The sequence below is a fragment of the Dromiciops gliroides genome, chromosome 2, assembly GCF_019393635.1.
Source record: "Dromiciops gliroides isolate mDroGli1 chromosome 2, mDroGli1.pri, whole genome shotgun sequence".
Taxonomy (NCBI): domain Eukaryota; kingdom Metazoa; phylum Chordata; class Mammalia; order Microbiotheria; family Microbiotheriidae; genus Dromiciops; species Dromiciops gliroides.
The window spans coordinates 338,018,893-338,039,611 of record NC_057862.1 but is presented as its reverse complement, the minus strand read 5'-3'; positions in this window follow the sequence as shown (position 1 = coordinate 338,039,611).

The window sequence follows — 20,719 nt, the reverse complement described above, 5'->3', positions numbered from 1 at the left end:
AGATTGGATTGCAGCCGAGAATCTATTACCCAGAAAAAATGTGCATTTTCTTTCAGGGGAAAAGATGGACATTTAATGACATTGGGGACTTTCAATCTTTCCTGGTGAAAAGACCAGAACTGAATAGAAAATTTGATCTCAACATACAAGACTCAAGAGAAGTTTAAAAAGGTAAACAGAGGGGAAAAAAAAAGTTACCCTATTAGGTTAAACTGTTTATATCCCTACACAGGAAGATAATACTCATAACTCTTAAGAACTGTAAATGTATTTGGGCAGAGAGAAGGACTTTATATAGAGGGTATAAATATAAATTGTCTTTGATGTGATGATACAAAAGAATTAAGGGGATAAAAAGGGAGTCTATGGGGAGGAGAGGAAAGGGGAGGTGGAATGGGATGAATTATATCATATCAAGAGGTGGAAAAAAACCTATTATAATAGAGGGAAAGAAAGGAGGGGGGAACATGGTTTCAACCCTATTCTCATTAGATTTGACTCAAAGAGGGAATAACATATACGTTCATTGGGATAAAGAAACTTAACTCATTCTTTAGGGAAACAAAAGGGGAAGGGAAAGGGGGGGACTGATAGAAGGGAGGACAAAAGCAAGAGAGAAAAGGGTAAAGAAAAGAGAGGGGGGTGATAAAAAGGGAGGGCAGATGGGGGAGGCAGGGGTAAGAAGTAAAACGTCGGTGAGGAGGAATAGGGTGAAAGAAGGGGGGAAAAGTACAAAGGGGGTAAATAGAATGGAGGGGAATAGACAGTCAGTAATAATAACTGTGAATGTGAATGGGATGAACTCTGCTATAAAACAGAAGCGAATTGCAGAGTGGATTAAAAACCAGAACCCTACAATATGCTGTTTACAAGAAACACATTTGAAGCAGAGAGATACACACAGAGTAAAGGTAAAAGGCTGGAGCAGAATATATTATGCCTCAGCTAAAGTAAAAAAGGCAGGGGTAGCAATCCTTATCTCAGACAAAATGCAGGCAAAAATAGATCTCATTAAAAGAGATAAGGAAGGAAATTACATCTTACTTAAAGGTACTATAGATAATGAAGTAATATCAATATTAAATATGTATGCGCCAAGTGGTATAGCATCCAAGTTCTTAGAGGAGAAGTTAAATTAGTTACAAGAAGAATTAGATAGTAATACTATACTAGTGGGGGATCTGAATCTCCCCCTCTCAGAATTAGATAAATCTAGCCAAAAAATAAATAAGAAAGAAGTGAAAGAGGTGAATAGATTACTAGAAAAGTTAGACATGATAGATGTCTGGAGAAAATTGAATGGGGATAGAAAGGAATATACCTTTTTCTCAGCAGTACATGGCACATTTTCAAAAATTGACCATGTATTAGGGCACAAAAACATCATAGTCAAATGTAGAAAGGCAGAAATAATAAATGCATCCTTCTCAGATCATGATGCAATAAAAATTACATGTAAGAAAGAGCCAGGGAAAAGTAGAATGAAAATCAATTGGAAACTAAATAATTTCATTCTAAAGAATGAATGGGCCAAACAAGAAATCATAGAAACAATCAATAACTTTATCCAAGAGAATGACAATAATGAGACAACATACCAAAATCTATGGGATGCAGCCAAAGCAGTTCTTAGGGGAAAATTTATAGCTCTAAATGCTTACATGAATAAGAAAGAGAAAGAGGAGATTAATGAATTGGGCATGCAACTTAAAAAGCTAGAAAAAGAACAAATTAGAAATCCCCAATTAGACACTAAATTAGAGATCCTGAAAATTAAAGGAGAAATCAATAAGATTGAAAGCAAAAAAATTATAGAATTAATCAATAAAACTAAGAGCTGGTTTTATGAAAAAACCAATAAAATAGATAAAATATTGGTTAATTTGATTAAAAAAAGAAAGAAGAAAACCAAATTACCAGTATCAAAAATGAAAAGGGTGATGTTACCACCAATGAAGTGGAAATTAAAGCAATAATTAGGAAATATTTTGCCCAACTGTATGCCAATAAATTTGACAATCTAAATGAAATGGATGAATATTTACAAAAATACAAACTGCCCAGGTTAACTGAAGAGGAAATAAAATCCTTAAATAAAACCATATTAGAAAAAGAAATTGACCAAGCTATTAATGAACTCCCTAAGAAAAAATCCCTAGGGCCAGATGGGTTTACGGGTGAATTTTACCAAACATTTAAAGAACAATTAATTCCAATATTATACAAATTATTTGGAAAAATAGGTGAAGAAGGAGGTCTACCAAATTCATTTTATGACACAAATATGGTGGTGATACCAAAACCAGGCAAAGCAAAAACAGAGAAAGAAAATTCTAGACCAATTTCCCTAATGAATATTGATGCTAAAATCTTAAATAAGATATTAGCAAGGAGATTACAGCAAGTGATCACCAGGATAATACACTATGACCAGGTGGGATTTATACCAGGAATGCAGGGCTGGTTCAACATTAGGAAAACTATTAACATAATCAACCACATCAATAAGAAAACCAACCAAAATCATATGATTATCTCAATAGATGCAGAGAAAGCTTTTGACAAAGTACAGCACCCATTCCTAATAAAAACACTAGAGAGTTTAGGAATAGGGGGAGCTTTCCTTAGAATAATAAACAGTATCTACCTAAAGCCATCAGCAAGTATTATATGCAATGGAGATAAATTAGAGGCCTTCCCAATAAGATCAGGGGTGAAACAGGGATGTCCATTATCACCCCTATTATTTAATATTGTTCTAGAAATGTTAGCTTTAGCAATCAGAGAAGAGAAAGGAATTAAAGGAATTAGAATAGGCAAGGAGGAAACAAAACTATCACTCTTTGCAGATGATATGATGGTAAACTTAAGGAATCCTCGAGAATCAAGCCAAAAATTACTTGAAACAATTAACAACTTTAGCAAAGTAGCAGGATATAAAATAAATCCACATAAATCATCATCATTTCTATACATGACCCACAAAGTCCAGCAGCAAGAGATAGAAAGAGAAATTCCATTTAAAGTAACGGTAGGTAATATAAAATACTTGGGAGTCTACTTGCCAAGACAAACCCAGGAACTCTATGAAGACAACTACCAAACACTCTTCACACAAATCAAATCAGATCTAAATAATTGGAAAGATATCAATTGCTCATGGATAGGCAGAGCTAATATAGTAAAAATGACAATACTGCCTAAATTAATTTACTTATTCAGTGCCATACCAATCAGGCTACCTAAAAATTATTTTATACAGCTAGAAAAAATAATAACAAAATTCATCTGGAAAAACAAAAAATCAAGAATATCCAGGGAAATAATGAAAAAAAATTCACAGGACGGTGGGTTAGCGGTACCAAACCTGGAGCTTTACTATAAAGCGGCAGTCATCAAAACTATCTGGTACTGGCTAAAAAATAGAGTGGTAGATCAATGGAATAGGCTAGGCTCAGGAAATGCAGTAGTAAGTGACACTAGTAATGTAGTGTTTGATAAACCCAAAGACTCCAGCTTCTGGGATAGGAACTCAGTATTTGACAAAAACTGCTGGGAAAACTGGAAGATAGTATGGCAGAAATTAGGCTTAGACCAACATCTGACACCTTATACTAAAATAAGGTCAAAATGGATACATGATTTAGACATAAGAGGTGATACCATAGGTAAATTAGGAGAGAAAGGAATAGTGTACCTATCAGATCTTTGGAAAGGAGAACAGTTTTGACCAAACATGAGATAGAGTATATTATAAAATGCAAAGTGGATGATTTTGATTATATTAAATTAAAAAATTTTTGTACAAACAGAAGCAATGCATCCAAAATTGGAAGGGAGGCAGAAAGCTGGGAAACAATTTTTGAGGCCAGTGCTTCTGATAAAGGCCTCATCTCTAAAATATATAGGGAATTAAATCAAATTTATAAGAATCCAAGTCATTCCCCAATTGAGAAATGGTCAAAGGATATGAACAGGCAGTTTTCTGATGAAGAAACCAAAGCTATCTATTCCCATATGAAAAAATGCTCTAAATCTCTAATGATTAGAGAGATGCAAATTAAAACAACTCTGAGGTACCACCTGACACCTATCAGATTGGCTAAAATGACAAAAAAGGAAGATAATAAATGTTGGAGAGGCTGTGGGAAAATTGGAACACTAATGCATTGTTGGTGGAGCTGTGAGCTGATCCAACCATTCTGGAGAGCAATTTGGAATTATGCCCAAAGGGCGATAAAGCTGTGCATACCCTTTGACCCAGCAATCCCACTTTTAGGTCTTTTGCCCAAAGAAATCATGGAAGGGGGAAAGGGACCCACATGTACAAAAATATTTATAGCTGCTCTTTACGTGGTAGCAAGGAATTGGAAGTTGAGGTGGTGCCCATCAATTGGGGAATGGCTCGACAAGTTGTGGTATATGAATACAATGGAATACTATTGTGCTGTAAGAAATGATGAGCAGGAAGAGTTCAGAGAAACCTGGAGGGTCTTATGTGAGCTGATGATGAGTGAGATGAGCAGAACCAGAAGAACATTGTACACAGTATCATCAACATTGAGTGTTGACCTACTGTGATGGACTATATTCTTCTCACCAATGCAATGGTACAGAAGAGTTCCAGGGAACTAATGATAGAAGAGGATCTCCAAATCCAAGAAAAAAAAAGAAAGAAAGAACTGTGGAGTATAGATGCTGATTGAACCATATTATTTCTTTTGTTTTGGGTGCTGTTGTTTTTTTTTCTATTTTGAGGTTTTGCATCACTGCTCTGGTTCTTTCTCTTGTAACAGGATTAATGCAGAAATAGGATTAATGTTATTATGTGTATATATATGTGTGTGTATATATCTATCTATCTATCTATATGTATATGTATAGAGATATATAGATATAACCTATATCAGATTACCTGCTGTCTAGGGAAGGGGGGAGGGAGGGGAGGGAGGGAGAAAAATCTGAAATTGTAAAGCATGTATAAACAAAAGTTGAGAACTATCTTTACATGGAACGGAAAAAATAAAATATCTCATAAAAAAAATAAATAAAGCAGTCCAGTTGGGCTGGACATCCCTTCAAAAAAAAAAAAAAAGATGTCATCATAGATTAGCTAAGTGGCACAGTAGACAAAACAGCAGCCCTGTACCCAGGAGGTCCCGAGCCCACATAACACCCCACCCTGTTTGCACCACAAAGAACGAGGATAAACAAAGAATAAATGGTTTACAGATATCATCCCTTCATATTCAGTTCTGACCTGTGTCCTCTGTCTGAGTGTATCCCTTTCAGATACCCTAATACTGAGAAAGTTCTTATGAGTTAGAAGTATTATCTTTCCATGTAGGAATGTAAACAGTTTAATTCTTAAATATCCTACATGATTTTTTTTCCTGTTTACCTTTTTATGCTTGTCTAGGGTCTTGTATTTGAAAGTCAAATTTTCTATTCAATTCAGGTCTTTTCATGACAAATGCCTGAAAGTCATCTTTTTCATTTAAGTCCCACTTTTTCCTCTGAAAGATTATAATCAGTTTTGCTTTGTAGGTGATTCTTGGCTGTAGTCCCAGTTCCTTTGCCCTCTGGAATATCATATTCCATGTCCTCTGGTCCTTTAATGTAGATGCTGCTAGATCTTGTTTTATCCTTATTGGAGCTCCATAATATTGGAATTCCTTTTTTTCTAGCTGCTTGAAATATTTTCTCCTTGACCTGGGAGTGCTGGAATTTGGCTATAATTGTCCTGGAGGTTTTCCTTTTGGAATTTCTTTCAGGAGGTGATTGGTAGATTCTTTAAATTTCTATTTTAGCTTCTGCTTCTAGAATATCAGGGCAATTTTCCCTGACAATCTCTTTGAAGATGTTGCCTAAACTCTTATTTTGGTCATGGTTTTCAGGTTGTCCAATGATTTTCAAATGATCTCTCCTGGATTTATTTTCCACGTCAGTCATTTTTCCCAGGAGATATTTCATATTGTACTCTACTTTTTTATTCATTTGGATTTGCTTTACTGTGCATTGGTTTCTCATAAAGTCACTAGTTTCCATTTGTTCAATCCTAATTATTAGGCAATTATTTTCTACAGAGAGCTTTTGCATCTCCTTTTCCATTTGGCTTTTCAAGCTGTTGGTTGCCCTTTTTTTCTCATGACTCTCCTGCATCTCTTTCATTTCTCTTTCCATTTTTTCCTCCATCTCTCTAAATCTTCCTTCTATATCTCCTACTTTCTGTTGAAAGTACCTTTTGAGTACTTCCATCCCTGAGATCAATTCATATTTTTCTTGGAAGCTTTGGATTTAGGGGCTCTGAGGTTGCTACTGTCTTCTGAGGGTACACATCAATCTTTCTTGTCACTGAAGAAACTTTCAATAATTCTCTACTTTCTTTTCTTGCTCTTCTTGCCATATTTTACTTGATTTTAACTCCCTCTTACAGTGGGGCTCTACTTCAGGTGTTTTGGTTTGAGGGAGGCCAGGTTTTTTCTCTCACCTTGGCTGTCCTCTGGTCCGAAGATCACCTCAAGCCAACTTGCTAATTAACCAGCCAGTAGAGTGCTGTGGTGATTCTTACCTCTGATGAGCCTGTTCCCCTCCCCCACCTGGGCTTCCCACTTGTTAAGGGCTAAAATTCTAGCTAGTCTGTCTAAAATATCTAATGAGTGGTCACCAATAAATTATAAGCTTTAGCAAGAGTTAGACTTTTAAGCATTTATTAAGGAGAATAAGAATTTGGTAAAGGGAGAGAAAGGCCTAGATTCCTATCTATTAAAGGGAGAGCACATTTCTAGCTCCGCTCTCCACCAGAGTCCCAAGGAAAGAGTCTGAGAGCGAGCGCCAGTCTCTTCCTTCCTCCTCCCACTAGCCCGTGTCACTTCCTGACGCCAAAGAAAAGACTCCTGGTCTTGCCCTCAAAGACCTTCACTTCATGGGCAGAACTCTTCTACAGTAAGTCTCCAGAAGGTGGCGTCATTCCAATCGTTACACACTGCTCATGATTTCTTCCTGGTTTCCACCTGGGGTGAGATGTAGAATTCCTCCTTAGGTCCACAGACACCTCTGTATTTCCTCCACCCACCCACCACCCCCGCCAGCCATTCAGCCCTCTCACCCCTCTCACCCAACCATAAGCTTAGTTCCAGAAGATGCTGGTGCTGAAGCTGATTTGGAAGCTCAGGCATAAGTTCCTCTGGTGTAGGGTGCCTAGGGTCTGTGTCTCTGCAACCGTGGGGTTTGACTTTTCTCACAGCACAGCATGGCCCCCTTTAATCTGTCTTTCACTGGAAAATAATCTCAGCATGTCTTATTGTGGGTTTTGCTGCTCCAGGGCTTCTTTTATTGCTGTTTTGTGGCTAATTGTGCCATGAGCTCTGGGAGTTTAATGTCTTTCCTGCACCATCTTGGCTCTGCCCCCCTCTCTCTGGGAAGATCACTTTGACAGCTGAGTGGAAGATGACCAGGATTAGGGAAGACTAATTATTAGCAGACTACTTATTACATTAGTCCAGGTGTGAGGTAATAAAAGCTTGATCCAGAATGGTAGCAGTGACAGAGGAAAGAAATGAGCATAATTAAATAATGTCATAAAGGTAAAATAAACATCCTTTGACAACAAATTGGATATGAGGTGGGAGGGGAGCAGAAAGTTAAAAAAAATTGAAGATAACACCTAGGGTGTGAGTCCAGGTGATTGGAAAAGTGATGGTACCCTCAAAAGTAATTAGGAAATTAGGAAGAAGGGATCATTTTCTGAAAGATAATGAGTTCTGTTTTAGATATGTTGTGTTTAATATGTCAACATGAATGTCATGTCAACAGTTTGAATTATATATTAGAGATATAAGATTGGAGGTCAGTAGAGACAGTAGTGCTAGATAAGTAGATTTGAGAATTATCATCACAGAGATGATAATTTAATGAATTGGGGGCTGATTAGATCACTGAATGAAATAGTACAGAAGAAGAAGGGTGCCCAGAACAGAGCCCTTCAGGATACCCGTGGTTAGTAGGAGTGGTTTTAAGGAAGACACAGCAAAAGAGATTGAGAAGAAGAGGTCAGAGAGAGAACAGGTAGAGAAATCTGTCAAAAGGAGAAGAGGATGATACACAGTGTCAAAGACCACAGAAAAGTCAAGAAGAATAATGGTTGAGAAAAGGTTTTACAATTAAAATTTTGCAATTACATAAATTGGAAAAAGTAGTTTCAGTGCCAGAACTAACAATTCATATTATGAATCTTCAGGCTATGAAGAACATGAAGTCAGGCCTTTAATACTCAAGACTGTTGTTAAACAGTTAGGAACTCTTCCTTTCAAGGAAGGAAAACTGTTGGTTCTTCAGAGAAGTTCTGCCACTGCCTTTGTGATGTCATTTTTCCCATGGCATACAGTCAGACAGACATATGCCCACACCCATGGCATGAATATAATTCTTAGATGTGCCAATCAGCAACATCAGTATAGTTTTAATAAGTCATTGATCAGTAACAACCCACCCCAAACATGGTGGGCACAAGGTATGGCTATTAATGTCTTAATATGTGATCACTTTGGTATCATAGGAGATATAGAAAAAATATGGTAGATATCAAACTTTGTCCTCATAGAGTTTACATTAGAATTGTGCAAATAATAGCCACAAATGTGAAATAGCAGTGATGCATAAGAGGCTGGATATAATTAGGTGTTAAATTGTATAATACAGTTTATAATTGATTTACAAGTTTATCCTTGAACTGAACTTTGAATGATGGGTAGGAAGTAGATGCACAGGAGAGAAAGATGGTTTTAAAGAAGGGAAATGGGGGAGGTGTATGATGTGTGTGAAGGAGTAGAAATGGAAATATTCAGGAATTTTTTGTAGGAACTGAGGAAACAGTCTTACTAGAGCAGAGGGATCTATGATGGAAAATACTGGGAGATAAAAATTATATAGGTAGGGGATCAGAAATGGATGGAAGTCCTTGAAAGCCAAAATGGCCAGTTCATATATAGCACGGTAGAAAGTAGGGAGACAGTGAATGTGCGCTCCCCTACTAAAATTAATTATTGGAATCCAAATCAATCACTGCTTAAGAACTCAATCCTTTTCCCTGCTAAGAAACTGCATTTATCATTTTCAGCCAGCTCTAGAAACACTAAGAAGTTGATGCTGGGCAAGCAATAACATGCTTTCCTGTTCCCTATGTGAAAGTAGCCTATGAAGGAGAAGACAGGAGAGGGTGTGGAATAGGAAGGACTTCCTTATTTCAAGAGTGTGTTTTTTTTTCTTTTTCTTAAAATAACATTTATCAGAATCTATTCTGGCTTTAGTTTAAAGGGTAAGAAATTTGGAATGAAAAGAAAGGAGGGGCATATTATTTGGTAAATTGCATTCATAGCTCACCATATGCTATTCATTTATGTAAAACACATTTTAAACTGATTTTATTTGCATCTGTGCTACAAAAGAAATTTCACTTCTAAATCAATATGCCTGCCAAAAAGCCACCTTATAGTTTTCTTTCTAAGTGTACCCCCTTTTCAGCTGTAGATACAATGGTTTGGCCTTTCCTTTTCTCTTTGTTGGGCATGGGACTTGTTATTTGTTTGCATTCAATTTACATATATTCATAACTGATTTGTTTTTCAGAATAATATTTTCGAGAACAGTGGATCAGCACTGATGAAAAAAAAGCTTCATATAACCAGATACAGATAAACATATACATAAAACTATAGACATCATGTAAAAGGATCTATATGTAACTTCCTGCACCAATACTGGCAAAAAAATAAATAAAAGCTAGCATTTATATAGAGCTTTGTGGCTTATAAAGTGCTTTGTAAATATTATCTCATTTTATCATCACAAAAACCTTGGGAGATGGATATTATTATCCCCATTTTACAGGTAAGAGAAGTGAGGCAGGCAGTGGTTAATTGATTTTCCCAGGATCACACAAGAAATTAATATAAATACAATCTATAAATACCTTAAACACTAGATGACATATTTACTTCACAGTTGCAATTGTTGTACATTTTCTAAAATGGGGGAAGATAATATGAAATACATGAAATGTATTTCATAATAATATGAAATACATGAATTCAATATATGTGATACATTTAATGAATACATTAAATGATTCATTTTATTTGTTAACTCACTTTAAACCTCAAATTTCATTTTTGTTTTCATATGCTTTTAAGCTAGTATATTCTAATAAACGCTTTGACAAGAATACTGAATTTGAAGCCCATTAGCTAGAAAAATACAACAAAATACTGTACATCACATAATGTAATTCTTTGTTTCATATATTTGAATATTCTGTGAGGCAAATTATAATCCCCAAAACATAACTAACCACATTGAGGAGAAGCTTGATATTATACTGTTAACTGCTGCATGGGGTTTGCCCTTTTCTCTGGATAGCACCATCATAAAAGCATGCAACTACATAGTATTTAACTGATCTAAAGTATAATTGACTGTTGAGTTTGTGTTTTTTACAGATAGCCTAATATATACATATATGTATATTAATTTTAGCTCTCCCCTCAGAATTCATTTGTAATTTTTTTCATGTTTCCCCTAATGATATATGCAGGCTTAATTTAAATCTTACAAACTGGAAACTCACTAAGTCAGACACCCCAAATGCAAGCCAAGATCATGTTCATTCCAGCAGGTCACAAAATCTCATTTTGGTAGACATGCATCGTCTGTGATAATGCCTTGATTAAAGTGACCCTAAAGGGGCAAATGTGCATTTGGTCTTCTGAAATAAGCACTCCTTTCCTTTTGAACAAGTCAAGCAAGCAGATTTTTTATCAGTTCTCTCCTCCAACCAGGGCTAGGTCTTTGGAAGCAGAGCTTTTCCAGTGAGTGAAGAACTAAAGCCTATCTGTTGTGCAAAAGAAAAGGAACTGTTTTCCCCTTAGGGAAAAATAAAGCAAAGCAGTTCCTGAATTCCATTCCAATCTTTAATTATTGGGTATAGGTACATTAGGAGAAATTCTGATTTTCTAGTGAAAGGACTCAAGGTTCCAAATCTGGTTCTGATACTACCTGTGTGAAGACTGGGCAGATCACTTAACTTTATTGTCCTTAGTTTTCTCATCTGTAAAATGGAATGGGATCTCTAAGGTCCCTCTGACTTTTAAATTTATAAACCTGTGAAATGTTTGGTACCCAAATTCCAGAAACAATAATGCTGACATCCAGTATATGTATGTCTCTTTAAAAAAGTACTTAAACATAGGTTATGCTTTTAGACCTTAAAAGATAGGTAGAGTGAAGAGACATTAAGCCTCACACAGTTAAAATCAAGTCTTTTTTTTTTTTTCCTAAGATCCCACTTCTGTTAAGTGACAGTTAAGGGACTAGAAGCCACAACTGTCTACAAGCCCTCTGTGCTCTTTCCACTACAAATGTCCCACTCTGGTCACAATGTCCCCTTTAGAATCTCAGGCACTATCTCCCTTGATGGTACATTCTAAGCTCTGCCAGAACTTCCATCTACCCTGAAGCTGAACTATATGTTTTCTCCCTAGTTAGAAAGTGAGCTTCTTGAGGGCAAACTTGTATTGTTTCTCTGTTTGTATCCCCAACACTTAATGCAGTGCTTAGCATATATTGAATTCCTAATACTTTTCTATTCACTTTTATGTGGAAGATTTCAGAAATCCCAGCATCCTTTGGTGACTGTTGTTTATCTTTGTGTCCCTCCCCTGCACTTGGGACTGTTTTCTACACAATCTATGCTATCCTTGTTTGTCCATCAGATTTGCTGTCACAAAGCTTCAATTTGTAAGACCATATCATCAAATAATACAACAGCAGACATATATGTAGTGCTTTAAAGCTTTGAAAGCAGTTTACATACATCATCTCATTTCAGCTAACAGCCCTGTAAAGGAGATACATTAGGTATCCTTACCCAATGTAGAGCTGAGAAAACTGAGGACCAGAGAGGACTAGCCCATGGTCATGTACATTAAAATCTAAGTGGACTCCAGGTTCAACATTCTTCCTGCTAGACCACAATGTCCTTCAAGTGTTAGTCATGCTCATGCTCAATGGTCTTGCGAAGAGCCAACCCCATCATAACAGAATTGCACCCATTGACCAGGTGTTTAGGTATACCACTTTCACTTGGATTGTCTTTTTCCCCCATTAGATCTGCAGCCCTCATTTGAAATCCCGTGACCTTTGGCAACTCACCCAGCCTTTTGTAGCTTAGTTCCCTCATCAATCAAATCTGAATAATGCAACCACCCTGCCTTTCCAAAATTGTATGCAGATTGAACATTTTTTAAAAGTCAAAAGAGTATAGAAAACAAGATTAGGTATGAATAAGAGCTGAAGGACAACAACAAAAAGCAACCCAACACTTTAAACGGACTCCTTGATTACAATGCTTTCTGTAGGCAGGGGGAGGGATATATCATTATTTCCAAAGCCCTTAAAGTTACATTGCCTAAAGAGCACACACAGAGAGGCTAACAATAGATTTTTAGCGTTACCTTTGCCTTTGCATAGCACAGTCAATTTCAAGAAACAAGCTGAGGACCATGCTGAAAGATTTGCAGCTTAGATATCTTCTAAAAAGCTGTGTGAACACAAAAGATGCCACTGCTGCTCTAACATACAAGTCTTTGATGTTCCCTCATCTTTACATCATAGAAGGAGCTCAAAGGGTTAATTAAAATTTAATGATATCGGCAGTACTTTGAAAAAGTTATGAACTTGGGCGAGATCAATCACTTTCTTGGACTGCCTGACTTCAAAGCCGACATTATGCAAAAGGGGGAGAAAAAGCTCCCATTCTGAACTGAATTCATAAGCAAGGATTTTCTCATTAGTGATCTGTGTACGGAGGAGATTCCAAGTTCAAACGAGAAGGAGGTGAGGTGCCAAAAAGTGGTTAATCTGAATTTTAAGCCTTTGATGCTGATCACATTTTTGTTTGAATGAACACATCACCACATGCCAGAGAACACTGAAACACCCCAAAACAGGATACTTGGAATTAGGGGATAAACAGCTTTTTCTCTCTGCTTTTGGAATCACATTTTGTTTGCATGGATTTAGCAAGAAATCCTAATTAACTTGTTTACTCATTCTCAGTGACATTACACAGAATGCCATCTGAAAAGATGAACAGAAACTTTTCTCAAAATGTATACTTTTGGTTGTCTTTGGGGCCTTTCCTCGATCTGTGCTAACCATATCTGAGTTCTTGCAGTTTCATATTCCCACTCTCCTTTCCATGTTCATTTCCTTAGAAGTACAAAGGGCAGTTCTTCTTTTCATAGTGAAATAATTTAATCAGATCCAAGGCTACAATTTATTTATTTTATTTTTGTGAATATTAAAGCTAAAATGGGCCTGGTCACATATTGACTTTCAATGCAGGTTTAGCAGAGCAGGAGAAGTGCCCAGGTTAAAACAATTATGAATTGTTTTCTTCGGCCAGGAAAAGCTTCCAGTCTGGCTCTGGAAAGACCAAATTGAATAAACTGCTCCTATCTGGCATTACCTTGCTTTAGAAGTGTGGGCAGCAAGGGATAGTACAGGATTAAGCAGGACAAAAGCAGCAGAATCTTTTTCTCATAATAAATTTGGAAATGAAATTTAGGTGAAATATCCCTCTGTGAGGGCTCGAGGGAGAAAAAAAGAAAAAAATTATGCACAAACCCACACAACCTACTTTTCTCTTTAAAAAAAGAAAATAAAATTGTGTCAATTCCAACTTTAGGGAAAGCTAAAAATTTTCTGGGTTTCACTAAAAATCATTCCTTACCTTTGAAAGCTAAAGGCTTGGTACATTGATGGTGTGTTCCTAAAGAGATAGAGTCTGGCCTGGGTTTATATCACAGACTTGCATTGGCTCATTTTCAAAAGTTCTTAATTTTTTTGTCTTTTATTTCTTTAAAAATATTTTTCCCACATCTTTTGTTTATTCCTTCCAATAACATCTCACCTCAGCAATGTTTTTTTACTACACAGATTAGTAAGCAAATAATTTAATTGGTTGATCTACTATCAGATTTAAACAAAAAATATTAACAAAAGTAAATATTTTGTGATAGTACTGTATTTTGCCCCTTCAGGGATCGTAAGTGAGGAAATTCCATTCAAAAGTTCAACATACTTGACCCTATCCAAATTGCACTTATCCTAATGGTCCCAGACATATCAAGAAATTTGGGACTACTAAAGTTTAAAATGGCCAACTAAACTAAAGGACAGACACACCTTGAGAAGCAAGGGAGATAAGCCCATTAGGTGGCTGCTGCCTGATCAGCTCCAGGGGACAGAGATAACTCCAGAAATCCGGAACACCACCCCTCACTCTCAAGCTTTCCTCACTCTCAAAGGGAACTCTCCATAATCAGGTGGCCACCATCCATCCACTATAAAGGCTTTGTTTGGACTTCCTTCTGGTCCAGGAGAAATGCATTTCAAAGAATCATGTGTCTAAACCATTTTCTCCCCTTGGGAGTCTTTCTCTTGGTCATTTTCTCTAGCACCTAAAGTAAAAGATTATTTTATTCTAATTGTATTTGTGTGTGAGAGGTGTCCTTCCTTAAAGAGGAATACCTAAGGACCCCCATAACCAATTTCTCCCTTGACAGTTCCTTATTGCTTTTAGTTCCATTTCCTTCTCCCTCTGCTTTTAGTTAACTGTCTTCTAAAATCTTCCCTGCATATTAAAAACAAACAAACATGTAGTAGCTGATTCATGCCCTCTAAAATTAAACTCTAGGATCCATTGTCAAACTGAATACGAACACATTTTTGATTCATTCATCAATTTCTTTTTACCTGAAATAAGAGAGCAACCAGGTTGGCACTAAACTCTGGACCAAGACCAATTGTTTATTGACTGTTAGCCAATATATCCATCAAAATCTCTTTTCTTTATAGGGATAATATATGATTCTGTCTTGAACTGGATTGATATGGATGCTGTCAGTCTTTGAAAAGCAGGGTTTTTTTCTAGTTGTATTTTAACACTAGAATAAATTAGCTAGATGCTTTTGAAATGGACTATACTCTGTATTATCTATTCTACACACAAAACTACACATATCACATACACACACACACACACACACACACACATATATGCAAGAAACTTCAGTGATGACCAATTCTAATTCTCTCCCAATTTCACAGTATAGTGCTTTCCCAGGTAGCCTATAAATCTCTGTGGTTAAGTGGTAGTGGGGTGGGAGGAAATGATTCTGTTTCTAGGCTCTAGCATGAAAAAAAAAACCCTCCATACATTTCCCAGGGACTGATTGAGCTAATTCATGTGAAATTCAGATTTTCCTTTTATTTTCAACATACTATATACTTGTAAAATACATCAATTGAACATGGGGTCTAACTCCTTTCTAGTCCCAACCCACTTGTATCAAAACCATTCCAAGTGGTGACTAAACTCCAGGATGCTGAAGAAGATGAAGCTGATGCTTACAAGTAGAGTTGATGCAGGAAAGGGTGCTCTCAAGTGTGTTTAGGAATGCTACTTCTGGAATCATTCTATGAAATGGTGAGTAGCACAAAAGAGACAGATTTAAAAAGAATGGGTAATAGCAACCAAGAGCCATGGAAAAAAAAATCAAGCATAGATTTTCCCCAGGAAATGTATATAATACAATGAGAATTATTTAATAATAAATCCGTCCCAATGAGTCTTCAACAAGTGAAGAGAAGATTGAAAATAATAAAGAACAAGTGTGAGAAACTCTGAGAAAGTAGAAGGAAGCATGGGATAGTACATTTTAATGCAAGTATTCATGGAGACATACAAAAAGAATTAGAATTACAATGTAGGAATATTCTACCACATTATATAGGATCATTGGTCACTATTGGGTAGCATTATAGAACCTTGAAAATTTGTATAATAGAAGTACATTACCATTAAAAACAAACTATGAGGGGCAGCTAGATGGTACAGTGGTTAAAGCGCTGGCCCTGGATTCAGGAGTACCTGAGTTCAAATCCAGCCTCAGACACTTGACACTTACTAGCTGTATGACCCTGGGCAAGTCACTTAACCCCCATTGCCCTGCAAAAAACAAAACAAAAACAAAACAAAACAAACAAAAAAACCAAACTATGCTGTTTTGAAAGAGATGATTTTTTTTTCCCAAAAAGTTTACCACATATTTTCTCACTTGTGGCAGTGTGGATAGATTATTTGCCATTAGGTTACGAAGAATTGGATTAATATCCAGTGATTTTATTAGTAATCTCATTTTCACTTTCATGTTGGCAATTATGCACATTGATCACTCTCAAGTTTGTAAATCCTGCTAGGTATTCTACTACTTGGCATACTTGATCAGATGGCTAGAGATATGGAGGATGCCAATCCCTTCATCAATCACAGCCTCGAGATTAAACATCAACTCACCTCTGCTAAGCTCCCATATACCAAAATCCTTCACTGATAGATTATTTCAAGTTTGTGTGTGCTTCATAAACTCCAAGGCCATCTACTAGCCATGAAGAGCAGAGAACCAATGTGGAGACCCTGTTGAGTCTTCTGACAGCAATTAAAATCCTAACAACCTCTCCTTTGGATTTCAGAGGGTGGCCAAAGTAGAGAGGTTTATAGCAGTATAGTATATAGTGCAATGCCCTCACGCTGCCATCTGACACAGTGAAAGGTAAGATTCAAATTTTAAAAAATGTTTTAGTTTTAAGAATTTTATTTACTATTCATTATTTATAGTACTATAGATTTCATGTGTTATGGAAACATATGAAATAATTTTTAAAAATCGAAATGTTAGCACAAAAGGTCACAGAATTCTAAGGAATTACTTGCAAGAAAAAATGTTTTGCATGTTACCAGTTTTATTTTGGGTACTTCATTTTATGGGTTATTTCATGTTTACTGTGTTGAGAAAATGCATATTATTAGAATTGATACTTTGTTATAAGGAATTATATACATAAAAGTGTATTTTCAGCAATCTCTAGTAAAGGTTTGCAGTGGTTATTAGAACCTAACCACCTATTTCCCACAGGTTCAATGTACCAATATTTACAATTTTTATATTCACACCATTTTCTAGGAATGTTACTTCTATGAAAGTTGAAGATTAACTATACTAATCTGATTATCCATTACTGCATTATTATTATTGTTTTATCATCTATACCATCATCGTTGTTCTTGCTATTCCTATGAAAGGTAGCATGGTATAGTGGATAGAGATCTGGTCTTGAAATTAGGAAGTTCAAGTGTGAGTCTCTGGTACATACTAGTTGGATGAGCATGGTCTGATCCCTTAAACTCTTAGTGTTCCCCACCAAAAGTAAGACTAAGTAATTGATAATTTATCAGTTGACATCTATGAAAGAAGTTTTCATAAAAGAAGTTTCGGGGCAGCTAGATGGCGCAGTGGATAGAGCACTGGCCCTGGAGTCAGGAGGACCTGAGTTCAAATCTGGCCTCAGACACTTAACACTTACTAGCTGTGTGACCCTGGGCAAGTCACTTAACCCCAATTGCCTCACTAAAAAATTAAAAAAAAAAAAGAAGTTTCTCCATACACATAAAATCACAAATCTATAGTATCTCCCTTCCCACTTTTCCACCCCCCTCACCCTTGTCTCTGTCTCTATTTGCCTAGGACGCCCTCCTCATACTTTGAATGTATTTGTGCACAGTCTTTGATTTGAGCTCATGTTAAACCTATCTTCATGGTAGTCTGAGGTTGTCCAATGATGGCCACTCAAACAAAATAAAAATCCTACATGCTACATATACAACTCTGTGTGTATGTGAACTACACATATGAATATATAATCTTGACACATCTATGAAGCAGATCTATAAAATAGGGCTTACACTCAAAAGTAATTCTGTACTTATACAGGTAGTTATGAAATTGGCTGCTGCTGTTGCCCTCAATGAGAGAATACAATGTTCTTACAATAGGCTGGGGATTGAGTTGCCATCCCTGTATTAAGAAAGATCCTTTTCTCCTATGGCTCTGATCATGCCTCTAACAAAGGAAACTCAGAAACATAAGGACATGATCGATCAAAGGTGTTTATAAGAAATTATATTAAATCTAGAAAACAGATTCTTTAACAGAATAACTTTGAAATAATTGTGTACAGAAATAAGGATGGGACAGGGTAGGGGTTGTTCATTCCTCTCAGCTAGCTTATTCCTACTGCTAGAGGGAGGGCCTATATAAAAACACTCAGTTCACAGACCTCACAGCTTGTCCTTTTAGATAAAAGTCATCACTCATTGTCTTAAAAAGGAGAATTGTAGATGTGGCAAAGACCAGCTGCTGCTTTACTCAAGCTGAGACCACAGGCAAACATCTCTCCTTTCTTCTCTCTTCCACTCTCCAAAATCTCTCCCCCACTTCCTCTGCCCCCTGCATTTCAAAGAAATTTACTCTCTTCCCAAACTGGGAGGAACTACATTTTTTGTTCCATACACAATGCACATAGGAAAATAATATAAATCTCTGTGTGTGTTTGCATACACATTCTCCCTTACTATTTCTTCTTCTTAAAATAATATTCATTCATCACGTCGTCATAGCCAATTATTCTCTCATTTTAACCTATTCAGATTTCTCTCTACTTGACATAGAGGTAAATTGTTAAGTTGGACAAGCTCCCAAACTTTTTTATGCTGTCCTAACTCTCTTTTTAAGTCCTCTCAAGGCATCCATTGCTTTTATGTTATTAGCTTCCCCTTGACAACAAGAAAAAAGAAATCTTCTAAAATACCTGGTACTAGGGAAAAGAGGAAGAAATCAGGAAACCAAGTTTCTAACCTGATTCTCTTGCTAATTTGTTAGGTAATCTTGGACAAATTGCTTAACCTACATGGCCCTCAGGTTCCTCTTGATTCTTTCACACTAAGGTATTGCACACTTAGTGTATTATCCTTCCCAGGAGTATTTGCATCTTAAAGAAATTGCCTGGAGGGGATTAATTACTATTAACACAAAGAAATGGTAGGATTTCTGCTATTGAAGAAGTAGATATTTGGGGGGCAAGAGTCTTTCTTGGTACCTTTAAATCACTGAGAAAGACTGACCCTTTCTAAATTAGATTATTGGAGACCTATCAAAACCACACTCTCATAGGAATGTCTAGTTCTTACATTTCCCATATTTCTCTAGAGCACCTTGGTCATTTCCTTAGCCTTTCTGCATCTGTTTTCTCTGTTAATGTCTCCTAAGCTAAGTTCCACTTCCATTAGGCCATCATGTTTCCTAAGTTTGGGCCCCAAAAATCAAAATAGAAAAATGAAGTTGTTAATGCCTCAGAACACTATCCAGGTACAAAACTGTGTACTATATACCCCCACACCACTTATAATAGCTGAAACTTGACATGAGGAGTACTAAAGCTAAATTAAGTATTTAGAGGCAGTAGCAATATGGGTTATGACACCTACTCTCAAGAACCAAACCCTTTCTTTCCTAAATTGTTTTCTCTGGCTAGTAGAGATAATGTATATATTTCCTGTGTTTCCCACCTAATTTCCTATAAACCATGGGCTTCTTGAGGGTAGGGACTATTTCATTTTTCTCTTTGTCTTACCAACCCATAAGATAGTATCTCATACATAGGGCTAATGAAATGGACAGTAACTTTGAGTCTATTGGTAGATGCAGTACCTAGGTCAGGAGATCCCTTTGGTCAATTCAGATCAGCACTTTTGTCTATAACCTACAATTAGAGATAGAGAGATTAGGATGGTGAGATTAAATTCCTGGACCAGGGTCACATGGGTAGTACATATCAGAGGTCTTGGACCCCAAGATCATTTCGGTTTGAATATCAGCTTTCTTGCCTTGTTCATAGTAGATGTTTAATAACATTTTGATAAACAGAATTTAGTTAAATTCCTTTTTTGAGTATCCTACTCATGACAATGAGACAGTATAATATAGTGGAAAGCAGAGGTATAAATAGGGCAAAGATTTGCCCTGGGTGCCTAAATTAAGAGGATGCTGGCAGCTTCTACATTTTTCCAGGAGAGTAGAAATTAAATAACTTAAAGCCTAGTTATAAAAAATAATTAGATAAAACAGGAAGCTACCAGATGGCACATTTCCTCTACCTACTTGCTAAATAAATCTCAGGTGAGCTTCTTTCCCCACATATCCTGCCAAGGAAGGAAGAATAGCCTTGTTGTATCCTTGGGTTGCTACTTCCCTATCTTAGAAAGTCAATTTAAAGGCATTTCATACTTCTTACCCCCCAGTTTCCCACTTTATAACACCAGGTATAGAAGCAAAATATGCTATTGATAGCTCTGTTGCAAAGAATACTGGATTTGGAGTCAAGGTTCATAATCAGGGAATGGTGGCTATTGAATGTTCTTTCTATTGTTAACTTTCCATATGATATGAGGAAACCCTTTTTGCTTTCTTTGCTTCTCAATTTCACAACCTAAAGAATGTGTTTTTACTAGATGATGTGTAGTTTTGATGCATTTTATAATGCATTTGATAAGGATGGGACGACATCCTCACCCTAATTAATCAACCAATCAATCAATAAATGTGTCAGTGGACAAGACCTTATCTACTTGAAAGAAACACAAGGCTTTGGATATTGGATTAAAGTGAATGATGCCTCACAGGAAACATCTTGTAATTAGTTGAGATGATTAAGTCACACTTCTTGGTTTGTTCTATAAATCGTAAATCGGTGCAGTGAGTGA